A 17,250-nucleotide genomic window follows, 5' to 3' on the forward strand; every position below is an offset into this window, starting at 1 on the left:
CCAGCTTCTAGCCCTCTCTACACTCTTATCTCCCCTCCAGAGAAGAGATGCCAACATAGTCTCAAGTGTCCACCTGATCCAAGAAGCTCACTCCACACCATCATCCCTCTCTAACTTATTGCCCAGTCTAATCCCAGTCTGAAGAGTTGGCTTTGGGAATGATTCCTGTCCTGGGCCAACAGAAGGTCTGGGGGGCATGACCACCAGGGTCCTTCTAGTCTCAGGCAGACCATTAAGTCTGGTCTTTTTAGAGAATTTGGAGTCTGCATCCCATTGCTCAGGGGTTCTCTGTTGTGTTCCCTGTCAGGGCAGTCATAGGTTGTAGCCGGGCACCATCTAGCTCTTCTAGTCTCAGGCTAATGCAATCTCTGCTTTATGTGGCCATTTCTATCTCTTGGGCTCGTAATTACCTTGTGTCCTTGGTGTTCTTCATTCTCCTTTGATCCAGGTGGGCTGAGACCAATTGGTGCATCTTAGATGGCCACTTGCTAGTGTTTAAGACCCCAGATGCTACTCTCCAAAGTGGGATGCTGAAGGTTTTCTTAGTAGATTTTATTGTGCCAACTGATTAGATGTTCCCTGAAACCATGGTCCCCAAACCCCCGCCCCTGCTATGCTGGCCTTCGAAGCATTCAGTTTATTCAGGAAACTTCTTTGCTTTTGGTTTAGTCCTGTTGTGCTGACCTCGCCTGTATTGTGTGTTGTCTTTCGCGTCACCTAAAGTAGTTCTTATCTACTATCTAATTAATGAATACCCCTCTCCCCCCTACCCTCCCTCCTCATTCTCATAACCATCAAAGAATATTTTCTTCTCTGTTTAAATCATTTCTCGAGTTCTTATAGTAGTAGTCTTATACAATATTTGTCCTTTTGCAACTGACTAATTTCACTCAGCATAATGCCTTCCAGATTCCTCCATGTTATGACATGTTTCACAGATTCCTCACTGTTCTTTGTTGATGCATAGTATTCTACCATGTGACTATACCATAATTTATTTATCCATTTATCCATCGATGGGCACCATGGTTGCTTCCATCTTCTTGCTATTTTAAACAGTGCTGCAGTGAACATGGGTGTGCATATATCTGTTCCTGTAAAGGCTCTGATTTCTCTAGGATATATTCCAAGGAGTGGGATTCCTGGATCATATGGTAGTTCTATTTCTAGCTTTTTAAAAAAAAACGCCAAATCAATTTCCAAAGTGGTGGTACCACTTTACATTCCCACCAGCAGTATATAAGTGTTCCACTCTCTCCACAGCCTCTCCAACATTTATTGTTTTGTGTTTTTTGGATTAATGCTAGCCTTGTTGGAGTGAGATGAAATCTCATTGTAGTTTTGATTTGCATTTCTCTAATGGCTAATGACCGTGAGCATCTCCTACTGTATCTGTTAGCTACCTGAATGTCTCCTTTAGTGAAGTGTCTGTTCATATCTTTTGCCCATTTTTTAATTGGGCTATTTGCCTTTTTGTAGTCGAGTTTTTGCAGTATCATGTAGATTTTAGAGATCAGGTGCTGATCGGAGATGTTGTAGCTAAATACTTTTTCCCAGTCTGTAGGTAATCTTTTTACTCTTTTGGTGAAGTCTTTAGATGAGCATAGGTGTTTGATTTTTAGGAGCTCCCAGTTATCTAGTTTTTCTTCTGCATTGTTAGTAATGTTTTGTATACTGATTATCCCATGTATTTGGGCTCCTAATGTAGTCCCTATTTTTTTCTTCCATGATCTTTATGGTTTTAGATGTTATATTTAGGTCTTTGATCCATTTTGAGCTCGTTTTTGTACATGGAGTAAGGTATGGGTCTTGTTTCATTTTTTTGCGGATGGATATCCAGTTATGCCAGCACCATTTGTTAAAAAGACTGTCTTTTCCCCATTTAACCGATGTGGGGCCTTTGTCAAATATCAGCTGCTCATATGTGGATGCATTTATGCCTGGATTCTCAGTTTTGTTCCATTGGTCTATGTATCTGTTGTTGTACCAGTACCAGGCTGTTTTGACTACTGTGGTGGTATAATAGGTTCTAAAATTAGGTAGAGTAAGTTCTCCCACTCTGTTCTTCTTTTTCAGTAATGCTTTACTTATCCCGGGCCTCTTTCCCTTCCATATGAAGTTGGTGATTTGTCTCTCCATCTCATTAAAGAATGTCGTCGGAATTGGAATCAGAATTGCATTAAATCTGTAGATTACTTTTGGTAGAATAGACACTTTTATAATGTGAAGTCTTCCTATCCATGAGCAAGATGTGTTTTTCCACTTGTGTAGGTCTCTTTTGTTTTCTTGCAGAAGCGTTTTGTAGTTTTCTTTGTATAAGTCTTTTATATCTCTGGTAAGATTTATTCCTAAGTATTTTATCTTCTTGGGGGCTACTGTAAATGGCATTGATTTGGTGATTTCCTCTTGGATGTTCTTTTTGTTCGAGTAGAGTAATCCAACTGATTTTTGTATGTTTATCTTGTATCCCAATACTCTGCTGAACTCTTCTATTAGTTTCAGTAGTTTTCTGGAGTATTCCTTAGGGTTTTCTGTGTATAAGATCATGTCATCTGTACATAGGGATAATTTTACTCCTTCCTTGCCAATCTGGATGCCCTTTATTTCTTTATCTAGCCTAATTGCTCTGGCTAGGACCTCCAGCACAATGTTGAATAAGAGCAGTGATAAAAAGCATCCTTGTTTGGTTCCTGATCTCAAGGGAAATGCTTTCAGGCTCTCTCTGTTTAGGATGATGTTGGCTATTGGCTTTGTATAAATGGACTTTATTATGTTGAGGAATTTTCCTTCTATTTTGTTGAGAGTTTTTGTCATGAGTGAATGTTGAACTTTGTCAAATGCCTTTTCTGCATCAATTGATAAAATCATGTGATTCTTGTCTTTTGTGTTATTTATATGATGGATTACATTAATTGTTTTTCTTATGTTGAACCATCCCTGCATACCTGGTGTGAATCCCACTTGGTCATGGTGAATTACTTTTTCATATATTGTTGAATTCTATTGGGTAAAATTTTGTTGAGGATTTTTGCATCTAAGTTCATGAGGGATATAGGTTTGTAATTCTCTTTTTCAGTGGTGTCTTTACCTGGTTTTGGTATCAGGGATAAGCTGGCTTCATAGAATGAGTTTGGGAGTATTCCATCCCTTTCTATGCTTTGAAATACCTTTAGTAGTGGTGGTGTTAACTCTTCTCTGAAAGTTTGGTAGAACTCTACAGTGAAGCCGTCCAGGTCTGGGCTTTTTTTTTGTTGGGAGTTTTTTGATTACCTTTTCAATCTCTTCTTTTGTTATGGGTCTATTTAGTTGTTCTACCTCCATTTGTGTTAGTTTTAGGTAGGTAGTATGTTTTTAGAAATTCATCCACTTCTTCTAGGTTTTCAAATTTGTTAGAGTACAGTTTTTCATAGTAATCTGATATGATTCTTTTAATTTCAGTTGGGTCTGTTGTAATATCACCCATCTCATTTCTTATTTTGGTTATTTGCTTCCTCTCCTGTTTTCCAGTTTGTCAGTTTGGCCAATAATTTATCAATTTTTTGATTGTTTCAAAGAATCAACTTTTGGTCTTGTTAATTCTTTCAATTATTTTTCTGTTTTCTATTTCATTTAGTTCAGCTCTAATTTTCATTATTTGTTTTCTTCTGGTGCCTGAGGGTTTCTTTTGTTGCTCTGTATTTGTTCAAGTTATAGGGATAATTCTCTGATTTTGGCTCTTTCTCCTCCTGGTATGTGTGCATTTATTGCTGTAAATTTACCTCTGAGCACTGCTTTTGCTCTGTCCCAAAGTTTCTGATAGGAAGTGTTTTCATTCTCACTGGATTCTATGAATTTCTTTATTCCATCTTTAATGTCTTCTATAATCCAGTCTTTTTTTGAGCAGGGTATTGTTTAGTTTCCACGTGTTTGATTTTTTTCCGTGCTTTTTCTGTTGTTGATTTCCAGTTTTATGGCCTTATGGTCAGAGAAGATGCTTTGTAATATTTCTATGTTTTGGATTCTGCTAAGGCTTGCTTTATGACCTAATATGTGGTCTATTCTAGAGAATGTTCCATGTGCACTAGAAAAGAAAGTACACTTGGTTGCTGTTGGGTGGAGTGTTCTGTATATGTCTATGAGGTCAAGTTGGTTGATTGTGGCATTTAGATCTTCCATGTCTTTATTGAGCTTCTTTCTGGATTTCCTGTCCTTCACTGAAAGTGGTGTGTTGAAGTCTCTTACTATTATTGTGAAGGTGCCCGTCTCACTTTTCAATGCTGATAGAGTTTGTTTTCTGTATCTTGCAGCCATGTCATTGGGTGCATAAATACTTAATATGGTTATATCTTCTTGGTATATTGTCCCTTTAATCATTGTATAGTGTCCTTCCTGATCCTTTCTGATGGATTTAACTTTAAAGTCTATTTTGTTGACATTAATATTGCCACTCCTACTCTTTTTTGATTGTTGTTTGTTGGATATATTTTTTTCCATCCTTCGAGTTTTAATATGTTTGTGTCTGTAAGTCTAAGGTGTGTCTCTTGTAGGCAGCATATAGATAAATCCTGTTTTTAATCCATTCTTCCACTCTCTGTCTCTTAATTGATGCATTTAGTCCCTTTACGTTCAGGGTAATTATGGGTAAGTATGAATTTAGTGCTATCATTTTGATGTCCTTTTTTGTGTACTGTTGACAGTTTTTTCCCACTTAATTTTATGTGCTGAGTAGATTATCTTTAAATATCATCCTTTCCTCATATTCGTTGTTTTTGATTTTGTTTCTGCTGAGTCTCTGTTTTTTTCTTTTATTTTATTTTGATGTGTAGGATAGTTTGTCTCCTTTGTTGTTACCTTATTATTTACCCCTATTTTTCTAAATTTAAACCTAACTTTTATTTCTTTGTATCACTTTATCTTCCTCTCCATATGGAAGGTCTGTGACTACATTTCTTAGTCCCTCTTTATTGTTTTAATATTGTCTTCTTTTACATAATAACATCACTGTTTCCCTGTTTTGAGCATTTTTTTTTTTTTTTTAATCTTGCTTGTTTTATTTTTTATTTCCCTGTCTGGGTTTACTTCTGATTGCTCTGCCCAGTGTTCTAGTCTTGGGTTGGTACCTGATATTATTGATTTTCTAACCAAAGATCTCCCTTTAGTATTTCTTATAGTTTTGGTTTGTTTTTTTTGTATTCCCTAAACTTCTGTTTATCTGGAAATGTCCTAATTTCATGTTCATATTTGAGAGACAGTTTTGCTGGATATATGATTCTTGGCTGGCAATTTTTTTCCTTCCATTTTTTAAATATGTCATCCCATTGCCTTCTTGCCTGCATGGTTTCTGCCAAGTAGTCTGAGCTTATTGTTATTGGCTCTCCTTTGTAGGTGACTTTTTGTTTATCCTAGCATCTTTTAAAATTCTGTCTTTATCTTTGGTTTTGGCAGGTTTCATTATAATATGTCTTGGTGACTTTCTTTTAAGATCTACCCTATGTGGAGCTCGATAAGCAACTTGGATAGATATCTTCTCATCTTTCATGATATCAGAGAAGTTTTTCGCCAACAAATCTTCAACAATTCTCTCTGTATTTTCTGTTATTCCTCCCTGTTCTGGTACTCCAATCACTCATAGGTTATTTCTTTTGATAGAGTCCCACATGATTCTTAAGGTTTCTTCATTTTTTTTTTTTTAATTCTTTTATCTGATTTTCTTCATATATATTACTGCCAAGTGATTTATCTTCAAGTTCAGAAATTCTGGCTTCTACTTGCTCAATTCTGCTCCTCTGACTTTCTATTGAGTTGTCTACTGTAATTTTATTGTTAATCTGAAGTTCTGATTGCTGTTTGTGTATGGATTTTTCCAGCTTATTCAACTTTTCATTATGTTCCTGAACAATCTTTCTTATTTCTTCAGTTGCTTTATCTGTGTGTTCCTTGGCTTGCTCTGTGTATTGCCTCATTTCCTTCCTGATGTCTTGAAGGGTTCTGTGTATTAATCTTTTGTATTCTGCCTCTGGCAATTCAAGGAATGCACTTTCATCTAGAAGATCCCTTGATTCTTTGTTTTGTGAGCTTGTTGAGGTGATCATGGTGTGTTTGTTTATGTGACTTGATATTGACTGTTGTCTATAAGCCATCTATAAGTTGTTGTATTAGTTTATTTTATGCTTGCTTACTGTGTCATAGCTTCTTGCTTTGTTTTGTTTTGTTATGCCCATATGGGTTTCTTGAGTGAGCTAGCTTGATTATTTTCATGTTTGGAGCTCTGATGTTCTGTTCCCAGATGGGTAGAGCTGTTATCAATTGTATCAGTCTAGGAGTCCATTCACTTTTATTGTATGAATTCAGCTCAGGTGTCCAGGTAGGTGATCATCAAGTGTGTGGTACAGGCTCTGTCCTACAGTCTTAGAGGGGCAGGTCTGATTGGTGTAGGTACCTGTATCTGGTCGCAGCAGGGGGTCACACTCTGAACAAGGCACGGGGCTAAGAATCGTCCCCCACGTGTCTCTGAAGAGAGTGTGTCCCTGCTCCCTAAAGTATACAAGTGGGTGGGTTCTGCAGACGGACCATAGGCACCCAATGTTTTTGGTTGTAAGGACTGGGAGGTACAAGTTTTCCTTGGACCCCTGTCACAGGTGGCTGGGTGACCCAAGTAGAGCTACCAGTCCTTAGGCTCCTGATGTGGGTAGGTGAAAACCCTGTTTAATAGGCAAAGCAATGTCAATCATCAAACACCCAACTCTCCGCCACACAGCTGAAACGGTTGGTGTCTGCCACCAAAGGCCTATTCTCCTGAAATAGGCCCACACATGTCCACGCAGAGGTGAAAGGTACTCAAAGTTCATGGACCATTTATGCCTGAACAGGAGTTGCTTCTGTCCTGAGCTCCCCCGGTTAGTGGAACTGCCAAATTATCTATTTCCCGAATTGCAAACTTTTTCCTTCTCCAAGGCCAGGAAGATGGCTCTAGGTGCTCAACAGGGCCTATCTCAGGCCCAGGGAATTCAGCCACTGAAGCCGGCTTGGGTGGTGGGGGGCATGGTAGAATATACGCAGGTACTTAGCTTTTGCCGAGAGTGCCGTTCTTCTCTGGCTCCAGAGGTGTGAGAAGGCTGTGTGGCTGGCTGCTTTTCCCTGATGAAACAGTGGCCAAAGGCTAGTACCAGCCCACCGACACTGCTCCTAGGAATCATGCATGAGGGCTTCCAGTTATTCAGGTCCAGTAACTCCTCTCCCCTTCTGAACCGCCTCTTCCTCCTCCTGCCTCTCAGTTCATTTTCTAAGCTTGCCTTTGATGCTCAGGGCTCCAAGCTTGTCATAAATATACTAGTTTCAGTTATTTTTTCTGGTCTTTGTTGTAAAGAGGGCTCACCAGAAGTGTCTGTCTATTCCGCCATCTTGGCTTCTCCTCCCTTTTTCACTCTGATACTTTTTTAACCACCTCATGGTGGCTCAGCCAAGAATGCCTGTCTCATCTCTGCCTGGAAACCCATCACAGGTACCTCCTGCTTTGTTAATAATCACTTTGGCAATTAATGGAATTGTTGGTTGTTCTGCGAGGCAGTCCTTCTATGCTAGGTTTGACCTTCAGCCTTGAGTGTGTGCTGACACTCTCAGAGTGAAACTTGAGGCATGCATGAAAGCGTCTGCATGCATTGAGTTTCTGGGGTACCCAGCCAAACATAATGGATAAGCAAGGGCAGTGGCTGGGGACACCAAGCATTACAGCCTCAAGGCAGAGTGAGTAGAAATTGATGAATATGATTGACTGGCTCAACAGTCTCAAAAGGGCAGGTCATTCTTTTTTGTAGACAGTGTCAGAGCCATCAAATTGTTCTCAAAGTCTTTAAAAATCCTTACATTGACCCTCACTGACCCTGTATCAGGTCACCCTCAGACTGAAAATCATATAACTCACATGACATCCATTTATTTATTCAGTCAGTCAACAGACATATCTTGAGAATCTATAATGTGCAGGCACTGTGCTAGGCATTGGATACTCCAAAATAAATGGCCTAGTCCTAGCCCTTTACTATCTGCTAGCCCAGCAGGATAAATAAGGCATGCACACATATACATATACAAGCAGCAAGTCAGCATGTCATGAGACGGGCAGAGAGAGAGCGCTGTAGGATTTCAGGGAGAAAGAGGAAATCAAGGAAGCTACCTTAAGGTCGTAGTATCTATTTGGGTCTGGAGGGATGGGAATAATTCTGATATGCACAGATGAGACAGAGCATCTCTCTCCTGAATTCTAGGTGAAGGGAACCGCATGAGTTAATAAATTGGATTATATAACCAGGAACTTGTTGTTTAACAATGAGGTAAACCCAAAGGTAGACCCAATAAGTGCCTACTATGTGCCAGGTTTGGTTTTGGTTTCTTTGTATGTGCCAGGTGGAACCCTGGTGGCACAGTGCTTAAGAGCTCAGCTGCTAACCAACAAGTCAGCAGTTTGAATCCCTGAGCTGCTCTCTGAAAACCCTATGGGGCAATTGTACTCTGTCCTATAGGGTTGTTATGAGTCGGAATCAACTTGACAGCAATGGGTTTGATTTTTTGGTTTAATGTACCAGGTGCTTCTTATCCATTATCTCAGCCATATCAGGTAACCACACAATTATCCAAACTCTCCTGATAAGAAAACTGAGCTTTGAAGGTTAGACAGCTTGCCCAGCAAATTCCAGTCAAACCAAGGTAAACTGCTTCTGTTCATTTTCCCAGGGAAGAAAAAGTTGAAGTAGAATGTTGTATCTTTCTCCATCTCAATTACATGTTATATGTTGTTGTTTTTGTAAGTTGCTGTTGAATTGATTCTGACTAATGGAGACCCCATGCATTGCAGAGTGGAGTGGTTCCGTAGGATTTTCAAGACTGTGACCCTTTGGAAGCAATTCACCAGGCCTTCTTCTGAGGTGCCTTGGGTGAGTTCAAACTGCCAAACTTTTGGCTAGTAGTCAAGAGCTTAACCATTTGGGCACCCAGGGACTAGGTTCAGGGTTATATAGCAGAGTGTTATGCAGTTCTAACTAAACCCAAGTAGGGAAAAGTGAATTTCCTACTGTTATTGCTCCCATGGTTGTCCCAGTTTGTTTTACATCATTTGTTAGAATCAACAGTATGACCGTCAAAACAGAGAATATCACCAGCCTTCATTCCTGAGCTTCCTCTTTGGTCTAGGATCTGTGTCTCCATCTTTGCACATTCTCCCCTCTCAGTAGGACCTGTCCTCTGGTGGCCACCTCTCAGGCTCCCTCCCCCACTGTCTCCCGCTGTGTGAAGCATAATGGCCAAAAGACAAAAACATTCTTAAGGAAAATAGCTGCTCTGCTAGTTTCTCTGTCAGGGAAAGCAGGTTTTTGACTTATTCATACTACTTTCATGGAATGATTCCAAATCTAATCTGTGCATGTTTCCCCCTTCCTGTTTTTGAATCCAGATACTTGCATTTGAAATATACTCTCTGTAGTCCAGAACCTTTAAGGGCCTATTGTCCTTGGTTTTTATTTTATCAGTAATGGGCTTCTCTTCTACCTCCAACTATCCCTCATCAACGGGTCGAGGCGGTGCTGGGGGAAAGAGAACACAGGGTTTACAGTCTGAAGCCTGGCTCAATCCTTGGCTGTCTCAGTCACGACAAATCATGGAGCTTTTCCCAGCTTCAGAGTCCTCATTTTCTCTGATTTCCCAGACTTCTTTCTTTGTAGTTTATACTGCGGAACAATATGTGTGTATGTGTTAATGTATATATTATGTATATATATGTGTGTGTATATGCCCTATGTGTATGTCTGTGTGTATATATATGCCCTGGTGGCACAACAGTTAAGTGCTCAGCTGCTAACTGAAAGGTTGAAGGTTCAAACTCACCCAGTGGCTCTGTGGGAGAAAGATCTGGCCATTTGCTCCTGTAAAGATTAAGGCTTAGAAAACCCTTTGGGGCAGTTCTACTCTGTCACATGGGTTTGCTATCAGTTGAAATCAACTTAATGGCACCGAACTACAAAAACAATGTATATATGTATGTGTGTGTATATATATGCACATACATGTACATAATATATATATTTATATACATATGTTGTTTTTGTTGTTAGGTATACACAGGTATATATATATGTGCATATATATGTATACACACACTCACTTTGTAAACTGAAAAGAGCTTTATACACATTGGTTTAAAAAGAAAGATTTAAAAAATAGGTTGTGACTTCTTGCTGTGCTGTTGTTACATATTCATCATGTGTTTTAAAGAAGTGTTCTTTTCCCATTGTGTGTGGATGTATGTGTGTGTGTCTGTGTGTGTTGTTGCCGTGACAACACACCCTGCCTGGGTATTCTCCTCACAGGCCCTTCTATCCATACTGCTGGTTAATCTTGAGTGATCTCCACTTTCACTGGGATTTCTCATACTGTGAAGCCATGAGACTTGAGGAAAGAAGTCCACAGTAAGGATAACAGGGCAGGGGGATGGAAGGAGCCTGGGACATCGATGGCATCGTGGAGTCCCCAGAGCAGCTGGGAATGTCTATCTCTAGACTTCTTTTATGTGAGAGAAAAATAAACTCCTATCTGATTTATGTCATTTTGTGGGAAGATCTCTGTTAATTGTGGCCAAATGTAATTTCTGCATTTCGTATCCCATGCAGCCCAAGTCATCTTGGGACTACTCCAGTTGTTTAAAGATCATGTTTTAAGTTGAGCTGAGATCAGCCTCAGAGTTCTAGCAAATTCCTGGCCATTCTTAACTCCTAGTTCTGCCCTCTATGACCACCTCAAGGAAATCTAGTCCTTTTCTGTTTTCCAATTTCTTCCCATTTTCTTTTTCATCTTGACAGGCCCCCTTAGTTGCTTTTCTAGCTGCACAGGGCAATAAGGCAGCCTGAGGGTGCAATCCCTATCTATACACTTCGCAGACCCTTCACAGCTACCTTCCACCCACGCGGCTGGTGGACTTGTGCTTTTCTTGGCTGTTCATATGTTCCCTTGTGCACTGGCCCATAAATTGGCCAAGAGAACTTTCTGCCTTTGGGCAACCTTTCCCTGATTTTATTATTATTTTATTCTTTGCCAAGCATCCTCTTTCACTTATTCTGCACACATGTACCAAGCACTTATGATGTACCAGGCACTGCCCTTGACACCAGGGACAAAGATGAACCAGTTGCACTCCATTCCTTCAAGGAGCTCAGACAAGGCTGCTTCTCACAGTTTGCATTTTAATCTCTATAAATCCAGGCCATCCCATGGGCCTACTCCCCTTGTTGATAAATTGTCTGAAAAATATTAGTGTGTGGGGGGCCAGGAAGATATCCTAATCCTTTTTTTTTTTTTTTTCAAAGACAGTTTCCAAGGATTTTAATTCCTGTCCTTGCAGATGGGAAAACTGACGCCCAGAGGGTGAAAGGGACAATAGATAGAAGGACAGTGGCACTCTGGGTGACCAGTATATACTGACGGCATGACTTGGAAAGAAGGAAAAAAAAGGTGTTTATAAATATAGGCCCTCTTGTTCACCCTGCGTTGTTGTTATTGTTAGCTGCTGCCAAGTAGGCCCCCTACTCATGGTGACCCCGTGTACAATGAGATAGGACCATTGTGATCCACATGGTTTTAACTGGTTGATTTTCAGCAGTAGATCCCCAGGGCTTTCTTCCTAGCCCATCTTAGTCCAGAAGTTCCACAGAAATCTGTTAGCGTCATAGCAAAATACAAGCCTCCTTTCTTAATTTCCTTCCTTCCTTCCTTCCTTCCTTCCTTCCTTCCTTCCTTCCTTCCTTCCTTCCTTCCTTCCTTCCTTCCTTCCTTCCTCCCTTCCTCCCTTCCTCCCTCCCTCCCTCCCTCCCTCCCTTCCTTCCTTCCTTTCTTCCTCCCTTCCTTCCTTCCTTCCTCCCTTCCTTCCTCCCTTCCTCCCTTCCTCCCTTCCTCCCTCCCTCCCTTCCTCCTCCCTCCCTCCCTTCCTCCCTCCCTCCCTTCCTCCCTCCCTCCCTCCCTCCCTCCCTCCCTCCCTCCTCCCTCCCTCCCTCCCTCCTTCCCTTCCTTCCTTCCTTCCTCCCTCCCTCCCTCCCTCCCTCCCTCCCTCCCTCCCTCCCTCCCTTCTGTCTTTTTTTCTTATTGGCTCCTAAAATAATGGTGCTCCTTACAACCTGGGAGTCCCTGAGTGGTGTAAACGGTTAATGAGCTCAGCTGCAAACCAAAAGGTTGAAGGTTCAAGTTTGTCCAGTGACTCTTTGGAAGAAAGTCCTGGTGATCTACTTCTGAAAAAATCAGCCACTAAAAACCCTATGGAGCACAGTTCTACTCTGACACCCATGGGATCACCATGAGTCAGAGTCGACTTGAGGGCAACTGGTTTCCTTACCAAACCAAAAACCAAACCTGTTGCCATCAAGTCGATACTGACTCGTACAGAACAGAGTAGAACTGCCCCATAGGGTTTCCAAGCAGTGGCTGGTGGATTTGAACTGCTAACCTTTTGGTTATCAGCTGAGCTTTTAACCACTACACCACCAGGCCTCCTGTTTCCTTATAATCCAGTTTCCTTATAGTCCATGGCAAATCAGAGTCACTGAACAATTGTATTGAAAATGACAGCTAGACCCCTATGACAGGCTATGTAGACTCCCGTGGCTAGGCTAAATGGCAGCAGTCCTGGTCTCTCTGCAGGCTATGTGCTGTAAGCACTTTTCTCTGTGGACTTGTACTATTTATACCAACTTTCGCTTCTTTCAGTTGCTTATGAGTAATATCTTAGTCCTTCAAGGTTTCCATCAAAAGACTATATACCCCTCCTTCCTGCTCACTCCCTCTTAGGTCTAACTTTGATATTATTTTCACTTGCATTTTTTCTTCTGCAAAGCCCAGATTTTACCCTGCCTTTGCAGACTTCTTTCCCTCTATTCTCTTCCTGAACCCATCGTTCTTGCTGTTGGCCCAGTGGCCATCCCTCATTTTGGCTGAGTCCATTTCCAGGACCACCGGCAACAGCTTCCTTTCCTGCAGGCCTACCCTGTCCAGTGCCTCCACAGAAGCTGTCACCTCTCTGAGCATTTCCTGTGACTTCTATTTTTTTTTCTTTGCCCCTTAATCTGTTTTTCTCTGTCTCCTTCCCCCACTACCCACACACAGCTGGAATGCTTCCTCTGTTTTCTTTCCCAGCTTCCTCCTGAAATCCCCTCTCACTCCTTTCCCCTGTGCTGCCCTGAAACTAATAGCACAGTTGCTGGCCCCAGTCCCCCTCTGCCCCTGCGGGTTCGGCCTCCTCTTGGCTCTGATGGTGCTGTGGCCTGGGCCTGGCTGGGATCCATTCTGCCTGTCACAAAGGGTCTGTTCAATGGTCTCTTGCTCACTGAGACCACTCACCACTGATTTGCAGCCAGATTTAGCTCCTGCATGGTCCTGTCCACACCCCAAGGGCACCTAGGTTCTCAGGAAAACTGAACAGCACAGTTTCCTGCCAATCTATTTGGGTCCAGCATACCTGCTGGGGTCTTGCCTGTGTGGGAGTTAAGGCTGCACAGGGGGAGTCCAAAAGGAGGCCTCCCTTTAGAACTTAGTCATGGAGGTCTGCTAGGCAAAAGCCTTCTGTCCTTGCAGTGTATCCCACCTTATCTAGATGCTTCTCCCCCTCCCCATTACTCCCCCACTTCACCTCACGCTGGCTGTGGATTTTGTTGTGCTGGAAATGATAACCCTGCCTTGTTTTTCTCCAGTTCTACACCTTTCTTCTCTTTGCCTTTTCTCCCCCAAAATTCCTTGCATCCAGAAGCATCAAGCTCCTTCTGTACTTCATGTCTTTCTCTTACTATCCTCATTTTCCCAAATGAGTGTTGGTAGTGGAAAGACCATCTTCTCTTTACTCTGAGAGAAGTTCTACGATCTTATGGCCAACCTGGCTCATGATATAATAAAAAGAAGCTCAGTGGGTTTACAGGACCCTTTCTCTGGCAGTGGGAATTCCAAAACACTTAATTACTCTCATGAGAAACCTGTACGTAGATCAAGAGGCAGTTGTTCAGATAGAGCAAGGGGATACTGTGTGGTTTAAAGTCATGAAATGTGTGTCAGGGTTGTATCCTTTCACCATACCTATTCAATCTGTATGCTGAGCAAATAATCTGAGAAGCTGGACTGTATGAAGAAGAACAGAACATCAGGATTGGAGGAAGACTCATTTACAACCTGTGTTATGCAGATGACACAACATTCCTTGCTGAAAGTGAAGAGAACTTGAAGCCCTTACTGATGAAGATCAAAGATCACAGCCTTCAGTGTGGATTACACTTCAACATAAAGAAAACAAAAATCTTCACAACTGGACCAATAAGCCATATCATGATAAATGGAGAAAAGATTGAAGTTGTCAAGGATTTCATTTTACTTGGATCCATAATCAATCAACACCCATGGAAGCAGCAGTCAAGAAATCAAAAGATGTGCTGCACTGGGCAAATCTGCTGCAACAGACCTCTTTAAAGTGTTGGAAAGCAAAGATGTCTCCTTGAAGACTAAGGTGCACCTGACCCAAGCCATGGTATTGTCAATTGCACCATATGCATGTGAAAGCTGGACAATGAATAAGGAAGACCAAAGGAGAATTGACACCTTTGAATTGTGGTGTTGGTGAAGAATATTGAATACACCACGGACTGCCAAGAATGAACAAATCTGTCTTGGAAGAAGTACAACCAGGATGCTCCTTAGAAGCAAGGATGGTGAGACTGAGTCTTACATACTTTGGACATGTTGTCAAGAGGGATCAATCCCTGGAGAAGAACATCATGCTTGTTAAAGTACAGGGTCAGCGGAAAAGAGGAAGACCCTCAATGAGATGGATAGACACAGTGGCTGAAAGAATGGGCTCAAGCGTAACAACGATTGTAAGAATGGTGCAAAACTGGGCAGTGTTTCATTCTGTGGTACATAGGGTCACGCTATGAGTCAGAACAGACTTGACAGCACCTAACAACAACAACAACTCTCTGGCAGGCCTGGTATCCTTCTTAGCTTGTTTTATTGAAGAGGTCAAATCCTCTTTCTCTCCTGCTTTCGAAAGGGAGGAGAAAGCAATGAGGAAAACCAGTGGTACACAGAACCTTATGCATCAGCTGATTGTTAATACTTTGTCCCACATTTGAAGGCCTGTGTTACACTCTCTTCCCTTTTTGCTGTCACTGGGATGTAGGAATAAGATAGGTGTTCCCTACTGTCCATCACACAAAATGGGGGGCGAGGGGTGAACTGGCAGGGGCCTTGGGTCCTTCCCCTCCAGGTGCCTTCCTAACACAAAACATCCAACTTCTGAATCATTAGGTACTCTCCATTGCTCTCATTGGCTGGCCTGCCTCTCAACCAGGACTCTTTCTGTTTTAAGTGGCAGAAACCCCAACTTAAATCCATTAAAGAAAGATGAGAATTACAGGCTTATGTAACTGAAAAGTCCAGGGGTAGTTTTGGTCTCAGACTCAACAATACCATCAGAACTTGGTTTCCCATCTATTGCAATGGTGTCTTTCTTCAGCTCCACATGGAGACCCCTGGAAGAAAGAACCATTCATCCTGGAGAACCTGCCCAAGCCCCACACCATGATCAACCTCTCCGAAGACAGCCAGATAGGGTAATCTACTGTCTTGTCAGCCTGAGACTGAGGGGTTTCCTGGGACATGGGGCTTTCAATGCTAAAACTGGGGCAGTCACAGGTAAACCTGGACAATTTGTCACCCTAACCTGTATGACATCTACTTCTTATTTATTTCTTCTCTGCTTTGCCAGTCTCTATTACCCTTCACCTCTTCTTTAGTTACCAACTCTTGGGTCCAATTTAGAAGCCCACTAAGTTTGCGCTCAGAAACTTTTAGCCACTCACACTTCAGTGGAGAAAGGTTTCTGGTTCCACTGTTGATGTACCTGGCACCAGAGCTAGTCTCATTGAGTTTGTGCTGTTTCATTCTGTTAGGGAAATCCATCATCTCTGTTAACAAAGTGATTCCAGGTTTACTAATATACCCTGAGCCTGCTTCTGGAGAAAGGATGTCTCTTCTCACTTCTCCCTCATCCCTTCTTCTAAATTGGCTCCTCCACCCGCACCCTCCTCTGGGCAAGCAGGGCCACCTTCTACCTGGTTCCCTGAGCCCAAGACCTGTGAGCCATCCTGGCCCTCATCCTCTTCCACAGCACCCCACAGCCCCTCAGTCACCACGTCCTGCTGAGCCATCTTCTTAACCTCTTCTGGGTCAGCTCCTGGACTTCATTCCCCTGCAGTCACCCTCGTTCAAGCAATAACTCTTTCCTGCTCTCCCAGGCCCCATCCGGCTGCCAAAGGGGCCTTTCTAAGATGGTCAGGATGAAATCTAAGGCTGTTCATGACCTGGCATCTTTGGACCTGTCTCATTCCCTATCTGGCCCCTTCCCCACACACAGCTGTGTGACGGTTGTCCTGAATGTCCTTGCCCTCTTCCTCCCCTGTGGTTTTGCCCAATCTCCTTTTGCACACACTCCCCTCTCTGAACACCCCATGCAGGGTTGGCAAGTGCCTGGAAGCTGTGTAGCCCTGCTCTGCCCTGACTCTATGGCAGCACTGCTAACTGATCACAGCATACAGAAGGCCTCTGCACCTGTTCCTCACATCCTTCCAACCAAATAGCCCCACGGACACACAAAAAAAAACAAACCAATTGCTGTGGAGTCGATTCCAAGTCATAGCGACCCTATAGGACCGAGTTGAACTGCCCCGTACGGTTTCCAAGGAACAACTGGTGGATTCGAACTGCCGACCTTGTGGTTAGCAGCTGTAGCTCTTAACAACTATGCTACCAGGGTTTCCCCACGGACACAGGCAATATCTATTTGCCATGTTTTTCCTAAGTTTTTCCTTCACTGGCTAATCCCTAAGTTGTTCTTTAGCCCTCAGCTCAGGAGACTCCACATCACCTTTTCCAGGAAGTCTTCCCTGATTTGCCATTCCTCTTAATCTGCTTTCAATCACACCCTGTGTATATCATCATTAGAACACTTATCATTAACATTTATTTTAATAATCTACTTGTCACTCTAGAATGTGAAGTTTTTGAAAGTGGGTTGTATGTCTTATTAATCTTTTTCTTCTCAGGACCCAGCATAGACCCTGATACACAGTTGTTGTTATTAGCTGCTGTCAAGTCACTTCTGACTCATGGTCACCCTATGTACAACAGAACAAAACAGTGACTGGTCCTGCACTATTCACACAATTGTTATGCTTGAATCCATTGTTGCAGTCACTG

The sequence above is a fragment of the Loxodonta africana genome, chromosome 19, assembly GCF_030014295.1.
Source record: "Loxodonta africana isolate mLoxAfr1 chromosome 19, mLoxAfr1.hap2, whole genome shotgun sequence".
Classification (NCBI taxonomy): Eukaryota; Metazoa; Chordata; class Mammalia; order Proboscidea; family Elephantidae; genus Loxodonta; species Loxodonta africana.